This window comes from Ochotona curzoniae, unplaced genomic scaffold (assembly GCF_017591425.1).
Source record: "Ochotona curzoniae isolate NIBS_2020 unplaced genomic scaffold, NIBS_Ocur_1.0 contig_3190, whole genome shotgun sequence".
Classification (NCBI taxonomy): domain Eukaryota; kingdom Metazoa; phylum Chordata; class Mammalia; order Lagomorpha; family Ochotonidae; genus Ochotona; species Ochotona curzoniae.
The window spans coordinates 8,387,300-8,400,546 of NW_024465751.1; the positions used below are offsets into that span (position 1 = coordinate 8,387,300).

At 44.6% G+C, this 13,247-nt stretch overlaps 1 long non-coding RNA gene across 4 annotated transcripts in view; it reads right to left on the bottom strand.

The window, feature by feature from the left end:
• Positions 1–786: 786 nt before the first annotated feature.
• LOC121155871 overlaps positions 787–13,247 on the bottom strand; it is a 166,236-nt gene continuing 153,775 nt past the window's right edge. For all 4 annotated transcript variants that reach the window (XR_005883763.1, XR_005883764.1, XR_005883765.1 and 1 more), the window contains one exon: positions 787–1,538. This is a non-coding gene — a long non-coding RNA (uncharacterized LOC121155871). The remainder of the gene's footprint in view (positions 1,539–13,247) is intronic.

Here is a 13,247-nt window from a genome sequence, read left to right on the forward strand (position 1 = left end):
TGCACTTGATGCAAGCTAGTCAGTTGGTCTGTGATCTAAGCACCTGCTTATTACACAGGCTAAGTCAGAGGAGATGAGGCCTTTCCAAGAAGTGTGAACATCCATTCAGTGGTGAAGAAGGCAGGCTAGTGAACCAGAAGTCGATGGGTTGTGTGTGAGCAGGAGCTAATGTTGCTGAATGATCCTCATCCACACGCAAGAGGACCACAAGTTCTCCTGGGAAGGATGACCCCAGGAGCTGTTTTTGTTGTAGACTTGCCCCGACTCCAATTCCAGGCCTTTTGTATTCTTAAAATTCCCTCCCCACCTTTGTTCACTGCACTTGTATTATTCATAAAGTTGAGTGTGATTGAATGAAGCACAGTTCATACACACAGAAGCAATGGTAGAAGAACTAGTATTTACCAAACATGGTGAGTTCTTCCCTGACACCCCCTTTGCTCACAAAGCTGCACCTTTGCCTGGCCTACCAACCCCCTTCAAGAACTTCCTGCAGCTCTCCCTCCCACGCGTGCCTTACTACCTCCCTCTTGTCTCCATTCTCTTATAATTCCTCATCCCAGAAGCCCAAGTATTGCCCAACTATTGTCCAAGAGCCCTCCTCGGAGGGCCAAAGGAAATGAGAAATCTCAAACAGGCCAATTCAGCATCTTATTCAATGAGTAGAGTGGATAAAGAAACACATGACAAGTCTCCTGTTTCAAGTGCTGTTGCCTAGCTCTGCCACATGACCATGAAAAAGAAGGGGGAAAAAAAAGTCGCACAATATAATTGTTAAACCATGGTCACTATAGTTATATGCCATGATACTGGGAATTGTGTTTCATCCAGTTTTATTCTCAGTTTTCTGGGGGAGTTATCTGTCAGGTGATCTCTTAATCAAGTAATCCACACTGAAAAAGTCAGCAAAATCGGTACTAGGCTAAAGGAGTTGGTTTGGGATATGAGCCTTCGCTTTAAGGGGTTCAGCCAACACAGCCTGTAACTAGCCTAGTACAGCCTTGTGTCTATGAATGAACAGGAAGCCAAGGAGGGCTATGTGCAGACTGGGATGTGGAAGGTAAAGTGTTTGGTTGGGCTTTGTCGCTGAAGTAGGTCCAATGGTACTAGTGGTAGAGTCTGCAGGGAAGAGTGGAAGAGTCACTTTGCCTTTGCCTATCTGGGGCTCCAGAGCAGCCTCAGAAAAGAAAGTTCACAAGTCATAACGTTGGGACTGGTCCTAAACTGAAAGCTTTCCCCCAGGTAGGGCATCCCCAGAACAGTTGCAGAGGATCTGCTAAATCTTTAAGAGCGCCCTAATAAAGGGAGTCACCCTTACTAGGCTGATCTATACCAAGGATGGCCAAGAACTGGGAGAGTTTCCAAATGGCAGTTGAGTTGCCCAAGAGATTTTGCACTGCGTACTCAATGAGGCTCATAGAAACAGGTGTTCCAGGCTCTGGTTCCTATTGATGGCACTTGGTCCAGGGAGGCTTCTTTGCATGTTCATCCTTGCATTTCTTCAAGTTATCCTGGAATATTGTATTATGTTCATTTTGCTGATGAAGAAACAAGTAAAAGGAAAAGTATATGGCTCTTACGTAAAAAACAAAAAAGGATTCAAAATCCAGATCTCTCTGTGTCTGGATTTGGACCTTTCTGTGTGTTGGTGGTTGATTTCAGAGTACTCTGCCTTTAATATATTACCATTGGACAAATACCCCACTACAATAAATCTTATCTATGTTAAATTCCCAGAGATCTGCCACTCTGACTCTGTCTTATCAAAGTCGAATACCTGACCCACACTCCTGCTATCCCTTGGCCAACATGTATAAGCTACGGGCTTCGGCACCACTGACCACAGTCCTTCCAAATGAACCCTTTATTCTCTTTACCTCCACCCAATCTAAACTATGTAATGTCTTCTGCTTTTTGTTTGTGACATAATTTTTAGTTCCACCCCTTTTTCTTTCTTTCTTTCTTCCTTCCTTCCTTCCTTTTTTTTTTTTTTTTTTTTTTTTAGAGTATGCCAGCAAATCTATTTTACCTTTGGGAAAACACTAACTTGGGTTAATTGTATCCAGCTGGATTCTTGAGTTGCAGCCTGCAGGTCCAGCTCTAGCCCCTAGGCAATAAGCCCTAACATTGCTCACTGTCTTGCTACTGCCCAGCCCCTGCATCCCACATCACTCAAAAGGTACCACACAATTTTCTAGTGGTGTAGCCTTTCCTTCATGACAACCTCTGAGCTGGGGCTGGCCCATCAACAAGCTTCCTTGCCAGTGACTGGATAGCTGATTCCAGTCTGCTCTCCCAGTCTATTATTCCCCAGATCTAACTCTCTTGACTTAGTTTCAAAGGTAATGTGCGGCCCCACCAGAGGAAGTCTTTTTAGGCCCTCACTTGGCATTGGCTTTTTCCTTTAGTTTGGAAAAGTTTAATTTTTTCCCCTTGAAGTGCAACATACACACAGAAAAGGATGTAAGTCAAAAATGGGTGTGCATTTATGCATCAGTATGAGGCATACTATTTCTTTCTTTTTTTTTTATTAATAAAATTTATTTGTATATTCTTTACATACTTAGTTAGAGTAAGAAGGTTCAAGGGCTACAGGAAAGTGGATAATACTAGTATGTTTTCCATATTGTTACCTTCATGTTTAAAAGGGGGGTATTAAGGGAGAAGGCCCACCCAATTTCCCACCCTCCCCAAGTCCCGGGTATAGGGCATGCTCTGAGGTTCTTGCTCGAGTGGTTTTGATGTTGCAACAGTTATGAATCGCTGTCAATCTTGCCACTCCAAGCACTATGAGGTCTTTGAAAAATCCACTGATTGACATAGTCCATCATAGCTGAGATGGTTGGTTGACCTGTTCTGTCTTCTCTCTTTTCTTCGTTAGGGTTCTGAGTCCAGCATTTAGATTAGGAAGATCTCCAAAGAAACTTCTTGTATGTGCTAACAAGTACAGGGCCAGGCACCGTCCATCGCTCCAATCAGCTGGTGGTTGTAATTGCTGGGTTGGTTCTGTTTTCACTCCCGACTTCCACTGGAACCAATGGGTGTTGCAGTCCAGCCTGGTTCTGCCCCGCACATATTTGGCCCTCACCTAAACCAGTGGGAGCTGCAGCCTAGTTGGAGCGACCCACAATAACCCCAACCAGGACCGCCCCTACCCTGGTTTGCCAGTAAGTGTAGCAGTAATCCAGTCTGTCCCACACCCCATTCCACCCCAGCCACTGTTTAGTTTTATGTCCTCCCATGGAAGTGGTAACCCAAGAGGGATGAGCCCACTATTACCCTCCCAGGCCTCTCCCACTCCCAGATTCCAGTTACTGCTGCCCAAACAAACCTCGCCCACTTTAATTCTGTTTGCACCAGTAGGAATAATCCACCGAGCCCGGCTTTTCCCTGATCTAGTCCACATGAGGCGCACAGGTGTGGTAGCTCTGCCTAGTCTGGTCTGCCCCCATCCCAGCCCATGCTCTCCTGCGGAAGTAGCTATCCTGCAGAGGCATACTATTTCTGTAGCCACAAGAAATAGAGCCCTGGTGCTTTCCACTAAGTCCCCTTTGCTCTGTGACGATCATTACCTTTCTTAACCTCCCAAGGATCCATGCTGATTTCTCATGTTTTGGTTAACTATTGTCTATTTTTGAATTATATATAAGCACACACACAGTATGCAATTTAAAAACTTTACTATATATTTTCCATTTTAAAATTATGACTTTATGATACAATTCCATAGCCTCTGGAATGTCCCTGAACTCCTACCCAAATCCCCTCCTCTCACTCATTTCCACTATATTATTACAATAGTATATTTCTTGGTAAATACGCCTAAGTCCATCATTGTGGGCATGTACAATGGCAGAGACTCCAGCATCCTATTGTCAAAATACATTAAACAGTTTCATTGGGAGTCCATCTTTTATTTGGAAATAGAGATGCATACTGCATTATATCCTCACATCTGGATATGACAGTCTCCATTACACAGTTACTATACACCCCCTTAAATGAAAAGCTACAAAAGAAAATCAACAGGAAGAAAAAAAAATGTACAATGCCATGACGTTAAATAACATTCTACTGAATGACTAATTTATCGCTGAAGAAGTGAAAATCAAGAACCTTCTTGAAGAAAATGCTATTGTATGATCCAGGAGTCATTAAAGAATTTAATATGAGAAAAAAAAAACTCTTTTGAAGAAATGAAAGTAAAAGCAAAACATCAAAATTCATGAGATGTAGCGTCTGCAGATCTTTGTTGGTGAGATATGTCTCCTGTAGGCAACAAATGGATGGGTTGTGTTTTTCTAATTCAGTCTACTAATCTATGATGTTTGATTGATGGGATTAAATCATTTACATTCAGGGTTAATATAAATAGGTGGTGATTTGGTCCTGTTATTTTAGCAAGGGGTTATCCATTGTTTGATTTGAGTCTTCTGTTATTTTACTGGGATGTTCTTTGCATTTGCCTTTGGTTTTGGAGGGCGCTATTCCTTTTCTCTGTCAAGAGAACATCTTTTCTTTTTTTTAAGATTTATTTATTTTTATTACAAAGTCAGATATATAGAGAGGAGGAGAGACAGAGAGGAAGATCTTCCGTCGGATAATTCACTCCCCAGGTGGCCGCAATGGCCGGTGCTGCGCCGATCTGAAGCTGGGTACCAAGAACTTCTTTCCAGGTCTCCCACACGGGTACAGGGTCCCAAAGCTTTGGGCCGTCCTTGACTGCTTTCCCAGGCCACAAGCAGGGAGCTGGATGGGAAGTGGAGCTGCCGGGATTAGAACCAGCACCCATATGGGATCCCGACACATTCAAGGCAAGGACTTTAGCCACTAGACCATGGCGCCAGGCCCAAGAGAACATCTTTAAGTATCTGGGCAGGTTTAGAAGAGGTGTATTCTTTGAGCTTTTCTTTACTGTGGAAGAATGTTATTTCATTTTCAAAAACAAAGGAAAGCTTTGCTGGGTATGTTACCCTGAGCCAACAATTTTTTGTTTTTAGAATCTGGAATGTATCACTCCATTCTCTTCTGGCCTGTAGAGTTTTCTTTGAGAGGTTAGCTGTGAATTTAATTGCCATTCCTGTATAGGTCAATTGATTTTTTTTCACATGCACATTTAAGGATCTTTTCCTTATGTTTGATTGAAGAGAGCCTGATTATCTTGTTGTGGTGAATATCGCTTTTTGATCATCCCTGTTGGGAGCTCTGTGTTCCTCCTGGATATTGTTTCCCAATTTTCTCCAAATTATGGAAAATTTCCTTTACTATTTCAATAAATAGATTTTTAAACCCACCTTATCTTTCTACACCTTCAGGAACTCCCATAACTCTTATATTTGGGCTTTTAATGGTGTCTCTTAATTCTTGAATGCTTTTTTTTTTTTAGCTTGACCCAACTCTACTTGCAGATTTTTGATTGTCTCTCCATTGTGACAAGAAATATCTTCCAATTCTGAGATCCTTTCTTTTGCCTCCTTCATTCTATTATGGATACTTTCTACTGATTTTTTGATTTGCTTTATTGAATCCTTCATATCTAATATTTCGGCTTGATTTTGTTTCAGTGTTGCTATTTCCTGTGTGACATACTCCTGGAACTCTGGTATGTGCTTCTCATTGTTGATCAGAAGCTTTATTAGAAGTGTTTCAAATTCTGTATCCCCCAATCCCTTTTTTTTTTTAATGTATTCCTCAGTTAACTCTGAGGTTGGCAAAGACTTTTGCTCCTTTGCAGGGGAGTCTTCAGTAATATTCGTTGTGCCTCTGTCTCTTCTGCTATAGGCCATTGTACTTCTGCTTAGCAGATTCTTCTCCATGGGGCAAGTTTCTAAGCTCTGTTACCCATAGATCTGCACTTCAATTTTACTTGTTGCAGTTGTTACCCACTTCTTTGTTTGCAATCACTTGTGTCACTCCCTCCAGCGAGTTTCAGGTTTGGGTTCTTTTTTTTTTTTTAAGATTTATTTTATTTTTATTGGAAAGGCAGATATACAGAGAGGAGAGACAGAGAGGAAGATCTTCCGTCCAATGATTCACTCCCCAGGTGGCCGCAATGGCTGGAGCTGAGCCAATCCGAAGCCACAAGCCTCTTCTGGGTCTCCCAAGCGTGTGCAGGGTCCCAAGGCTTTGGGCCGTCCTCGACTGCTTTCCTGGCCATAGGTAGGGAGCTGAATGGGAAGTGGGGCTGCCAGGATTAGAACTGGTGCCCATATGGGATCCTGGGTGTGCAAGGTGAGGACCTTAACCACTTGCGCCATCACGCCTGGGTCCCAGGTTTGGGTTCTTATGTTAGATTTCCACCATACTGTTTGTAGCCCCAGCTCCTTGCTCACCAGTCTCCATCTCCTATGAGCCCATGCTGAGGCTGTACCATTGGCTGTACAACCTTTCTCCCACTTCTAGTTTGAGCGGGTCCCAGGATTCAGGAGGTCACCAGGTGTCCTAAATAACTAGGTTGTTGGTAGTGCTGATCTTGCTGGAACCTGTTGGCCATTAGGTCTGAGGGCCGCACAGACCTATTTTGAATTGTAAGTTGCCAAAGTTGGTATTTGATGTGGGACCAATTCACATCTGGACATGATAGTCTCTATTACATAGTTACCACACATCCCCTTAAATGAAAAGCCAAAATACAAATTCAACAACAGGAAGAAAAATAGAAATTTACAATGCCATGACATTCTCAATAGGTTTTGATAGTTCAACAGTTCTGAACTGCTGTCGATTCTGCCACTCCAACTATGATAAAAATCTCTCCAGAATCCACTGGCTTTGACAGTCCACCTTAGTGTCTCTGCTTGGTTGAAGTAGTTGAACAATTTGTTCCGTCCTCCATCCTCTGCGTGGTACTGGGGGTCCTCTGGAAGCTCCAATATACTGCCATATCCTTCATGTGCATTTGAATATTTTGTCCACTGCTCCACGGTAAGACCATAGAATCTGTAATTTTCTCCACGTTTGGGGTTCTGAGTCCAGCAGTTCAGTTGGTAGGGAATTGCAAAAGAAACCTCATCTGAGGCCATTCAGACCTGATTCTTATGTGTGTTTGCCAATCCAGTCTGTCACCCAAATCAGCTTACTCACACACTGGTAGTTGCAATTGATGGGTCAATTCTGTTTCCAGCCCCATGTTTTATGCAAACCCATGGGAATTGGGAGTTTAGCCAGATCCTACCCACCGCATACTTGGCTTCCACACAAACCAGTGTGAGCTGCCACATAGTCAGCGCAACTCACAATGACTCCCACCACGCCCGTCCCCTACCTTGGTTCCTGTACTTGCCTGTATGATCAACTGACTGGTCCCCTCTGTCTCATATCCATTTTGGCTCTGATACATGTTGATGGGCATTGAAGCCCAGTTCATCCCAACCAACCCCACTATCCAGTTCACATTGCTGCCAGTGGGTGTTACCATATGTCTAGCCATGCCTGTACCTGACAGAATTTGCACCCCTGTGCCAGCATCTGCCAGCTGATACTCCGGCAAAGTCCAACACCACCCACAACCACAACAGTTATCCTAGCCTGGCTTTTCCTTGATCCAATTCACTTGTAGGCCATCAGATGTTGTAGCCCTGCCCAGCCTAGTTTACCCCATCACAGCTCTTGTGTTTAGCTGTGGGAGTAGCAGCTCAGAAAGGGGGCCCCACAGTCCCCACACTGGGTCCATCCCCACCACCCCCAGGCTTCACATGTGCTGGTTGGGTGCTGTGGCCCAGTCTGGCATAGCCTGCCCCATCTTGGCATTTGCCAGTGGTTGCTGTAGCCTGACCAGGCCTGGCACACCCCAATTCCAGCTCATTCTGGTGGGGGCTACAGCCTAGCCCATCCCTTCCAGCCTCCAGTCCTGGCCTTCATGTGAACTGGCTGTTATTGTGCCCTGACCCAGCCTGACCCACACTTCATTCTGGTGCTCAGATTCACCAGCAAGTGATATGAACTGATCCAGGCTGGCCTGCCCCCAACCTGTGCCAAATATATGTTAGTAGTACCATACTTTGGCCTGATTTGGGCTGTTTCCCATCTTGGCTCTTGCACTCACCTGCAGGGTGTGTGTCCTGACAAAGGAGTTTCCCAAGCTCCTCCATCAGAATTCCTCCCAATGTCAGATTTCGCACACACTGGTGGGTCCATGGACCAATCCGACTTAGTCCAACTCCTGTTCCACAGGAATGGTGGCCTTTCCTGAACATGCCCCAGCAGGTGCTAGGCTCTTGCCCAGTATAGCCTGCCCCTCCATATTAGTCTTTTTATGAGCTGAAGGATGATCATGTAGTCTAGTGTATCAGCCTGATGCATATAGACCTTCTGGTCTCGCCCTTCCAAACCACCAGATCTCAGTCCCCTTGCTTACCTGCAAGTACAGTGACCCTGTTGTTGGGAGTTCCTCAAGAATCATTCCTTACTTATACACACAGTGGTCTTACCCACACCCTAAAGACCCCCCAGCAGCCAGCCGTCACACTGCTGGAAGTTCCCACCACCCAAAGCCCAAGTTCGAACTTTCCTAGGCCCCTTTTGCCGCAAGATGGTGGTGGTAGGTGGGCCCAGGGACCCACCCTATTCCAGAGAGATCCCCTCACCACATACTTACAGTGTAGGGAGAAACCTCTCAGGCCCAGGCAAGCCTGGGACTCATTCACCATGTGGTCACAGTGGCTGTGGCTACAGCCCCAAGCATTGAGTCTGACCTGGCTCAGCTACTCCCAGCAGACAACACACTGCTGGAAGCTCCCAGCACTGAAGCTCTGAGGTTGAATTCCAAACCGCTCTTATTTTGATGTAGGACCAGTGCAAGGCACTGAGCTCAGTGAGTTTGGTCCCAGCTCAACACATGCACATGGCCTTTGCCACATTGTACAAACTGATGCCTGATGTGCCACTGGTGGGGTTCTGAATCTGCTGGTCATTAGGTCTGGGGGCTACCTATTTTGGGTGGAATCTCTAGTTTGCCATGTGGGCAGAATGTACTGAGCCCGAAATGAGTGAGTTTGTTCCAAGCTCAGTGCACGTGCAGTCCTGTCCCACAGCCTTTGATTCCCTAACACAAAATGGTATCCGATACAGCTCTGGTAAGGGTCTGGGCTGTGAAATTCACCCTGTTCCCACACCGCCCATTTGGGATCAGCTGCTCTGTCTCTGCTCTTAGTCAAATCAAGCAAATCAGCAGGATGGGCAGTTCTTTGGGTTCACCTGCTGAGCTCCTGGTGAACTCCCCTTCCCACCTGGCTGTTGGTAGAATTCCATCCTCCAGGGGAGCTCACTTCACCACTTGCTGACTTCAGCTGGCTTAGCTGGTCACTGCAGCATCACACCATTGTCTCAGCTACTTTCCAGTGTCCATTAGTCTCTAGGTGCCCCTTTGCCATCGGCCTGTCCTGTTTTTCTGGAGTGTATCCTTTCTGCTTCACCCTGGCTTATGATTCTCCATCTGTTTAAACATGTCCTTACCTGATTCCACCATCTTGATTCCTCCATAATTTTTCTTTTAAAGAAAAGCATTGCAATTGTTATGGTACAATACATATAGCTTGTAGAAAACTTCACAAGTTAAATGCCTTGATAGCATTGCTTCAGGATCCTCCCCATCCACTGTCCGTCCTGCTGGTCTGCAGATTTGACCAGGAGCAGACAGAGCAACAGATCTCAGATGGGCAGTGCGAGAACAGGGTGGATTTCACAGCCCAGTCAGCCCTCTAGAGCCGATTTGGGCGTCATTTTGCCCAAGGAGGCAAAGGCAAGGGAAAGGACTGAGCATACACTGAGCTGAGAGTGAACGCATTTCTGACTCGGTCAACTGCAGCAACGTGGCATTCTACAGGTTCCACTCAAGACAGGTCTGGGTAGCCCTAAGACCTGATGACCAGCAGATCAAGAACTCTAGTCATGCGCCATTTTGTACACTATGGCAAAAGGTTTAGGACTGCAGGGGGAAAGCAGTGAACTGCGCATGTGCTGAGCTCATGAGAACTCACTGAGTTCCATGGATTGCACTGGTTCCGCAGGAAAATAATATCAACTGTGTCATCGTATGGGTCAAAATAGGTCTGTGTGGCACTAGAACTAATGTCAAACAGGTTCCAACAAGATCAGTGCCACCAACAACCTAATTATGTAGGACACCTGGTGTCTCTCTAATCCTCGGACCTGCTCCAATCAAAAGTGGGAGAAAGGTTGCAGAGACAACAGTGCAACCTCAGCACCATATCATAGGAGGTAGAGACTGGTGAGCCAGGAGCTGGGGCTGTGGAGACCACGGAGGAAATCTGACATAAGAATCCAGACCTGGAACTTGCTGGAGGTTGTGGCACAATTAGCTGGAAACAAAGAGCTGTGTACCAACTGCAATAAGTATGATTGCATTGTAGACCTGTGGGTGACAGAGCTTAGAAACCTGCCCCAAAGAGAAGAATCTGCTAACCAGAGGTGCAATGACCAAGAGCAAAAGAAGAGACAAAGGCACAATGAATATTAATGAAAACTCCCCTACAAAGGAGCAAAACCCTACACCAACCTCAGAGTTAACTGAGGAAGACATTGAGAAAATGGGTCCTACAGAATTGAGAAAACTCATTTTAAAGCTTCTGATAAAAAATTAGAAGCTCATGCAATAGCTCAAAGAATTTAAGGAAGCAATAAATCAAATCAAGGTTGCTATATCAAAAATTAAGAACACAGTAGAGCAAATTAAAAGTACAATGGAGAGTCTCCAAAATAGAATGAAGCAAGCAGAAGAAAGAATCTGAGAATAGGAAGATATTTCGTGTCATCCGAGGGAATCAAACAAAAGGCTGGAAGCAGAGCTTGATCAGGCCAAAAAAGCATTCAAGAATTGAAAGACACTATTAAGAGGTCAAATATGAGTTATGGGAGCCCAGAAGGTGCAGAAAGAGAAGCTAAGTTTGCAAATGTATTTAATGAAATAATCAAGGAAAACTTCCCTAATCTAGAGAAAGAATTGGGAAACAAGATCCAGGAGGGGCACAAAACTCCCAACAGGCTTGATCAAAAGCGATCCTCACCAAGACACATGATCATCGAGCTCTATTCAATTGAACATAAGGAAAAGATCCTTAAAAGTGCACGTGAAATAAATCAGTTAACATATAAAGGAATGCCAATTAAACTCACAGGAGATCTCTCACAGGAAACTCTACAGGCCAGAAGAGAATGGAGTGACATATTCCAGATTCTAAAAGAAAAAAATTGTCGGCCTAGGATAACATATCCAGCAAAGCTTTTATATGTCTTTGAAAATGAAATAAAATTCTCCCACAGTAAAGAAAAGTTAAAAGAATACACCTCTTCCAAACCTGCCCTACAAATGATACTTCAAGATGTTCTCTTGACAGAGAAGAGGAATAGTACCCAACAAAACCAAAGGCAAATGGGAAGAATATCCCAGTAAAATGACAACAGAAGACTAAACCAATGAACAACCCCTTGCTAAAATGACAGCTCCAAAGTACCATCCATACATATTAAACTCTGAATGTAAATGGCTTAAGCTCAATCAAGCATCATAGATTAGTAGGCTGGACTAAAAAACAAAACCCATCTATTTATTGTCTAGAAGAGACACACTTCACCAACAAAGATCAGCGGAAACTATATTGCATGGATTTTGTTGTTTTCTCTTAGTTTCGTGTCTTCAAAACACTTTCTTCTGATTAAATCATTTAATGACTCATAGATCATACAGTAGCATCATTTTCTTCAAGAAGGGTCTTCATTTTCATTTCTTCAGCTACATGTTAGTCATTTAGTAGCATGTTGTTTAACTTCATGGTGTTGTTAATTTCTTTTTTCTCTCTGATGTTGATTTTGTTTTGTGGCTTTTCATTGAAGGGGATGTATAGTAGCTGTGTAATGGAGACTGTCATATCTAGTAACATGTTATTTAGCTTCATGGCATTGTAAATTTCTATTTTTCTTCCTATTGTTGATTTTGTACTGTGACTTTTCATTTAAGGGGATGTACAGTAGCTTTGAAATGGAGACTAACATATCCAGATGTGAGGATACAATGTAGTATGTGTTTCTACTTCCACACAAAGATGGACTTACAATGAAACTGTTTACTCTATCTTGACAATAGGATGCTGGACTCTCTGCCATTGTCCATGCCCGCAATGATGGACATATGACTGTGTATGAAGAACTATACTTTAGTAATGATATAGAGGAACTAGGTGGGGAGGAGGGAATTGGGGAGGGGATAAGGGAAATCTCAGGAGCCTATGGAATTATAACATAAAATGATAATAATAATAAAATGTAAAAATTAAAAAAAAAAAGAAACTTCATTGGAGGTTATCCCAGACCTGATTCTTATGTGTGCTTGCCAATAAAGAGTCCAGCAGAGTTTATCACCTGAATCAGCTTCTGTATATGCTGGTAGTTGCAATTGCTATGTCAATTCTGTCTCCAGCCCTGTGTTTTACACAAATCAATGGGTGTTGAAGCCCAGCTCACTCCTGCCCACCACACACTTGGTCTTCACTTGCACTAGTGGGAGTTGCGGTATAGACAGAGCAACTCTCAAAAACCCCCACCAGTCCCAGCCCCTGCCCTGGTTCCAATGCTTGCCGGTATGTACAGTAGATTCATCCCCTTCTGTCCCACATCCAATTTAGCGCTCATACATGTCAATAAGCATTGAGGCCTAGTTCAACACAAACAGCCCCACTCTGCAGCCCACACGCTTGCCAGTGAGTGCCATTCTCCGTCTATCCATGCTTGCTCCAGTCCTGGTTCTCATGCTCACCAGTCAGAGGGACAATCCAGGAGGGAGGTCCCCACTGCTTCCCTACTGCGTCCTCTCTGACTCTCAGATCTTGCACTCTCCAGGTGGTTCTGAAGGTTAATTTGACAGAATTAGCCCACAGTGCCAGCATCTGCCAACTGGTATTGTGGCAAAGCCCAACCAGCACACATCCACTCTGACTTATGCATGCACCAGTAGGACAGTCAAACCCAGCTTGGCTTTCCCCTGATCCTGCCCACAACACGAGGCCAACAGGCATTATAACCTTGCCTGGCCTGGTCTGCCCGTATCCCAACTCATGCTCTCCAGTGGGAGTGGTGGTCCAGCTGGGGAGGCCCTCACAGCCCCCTACCAGTTTCACCCACTCCCCCACTGGGTCCCACCTGTGCTGGTTGGATGCTGTGGCCTGGTCTGGCATGGCCTGGTCTGGCATAGCCCGCTCACCTCAGCATTTGCCAGTGAGTGTTGTAGTCTGGCC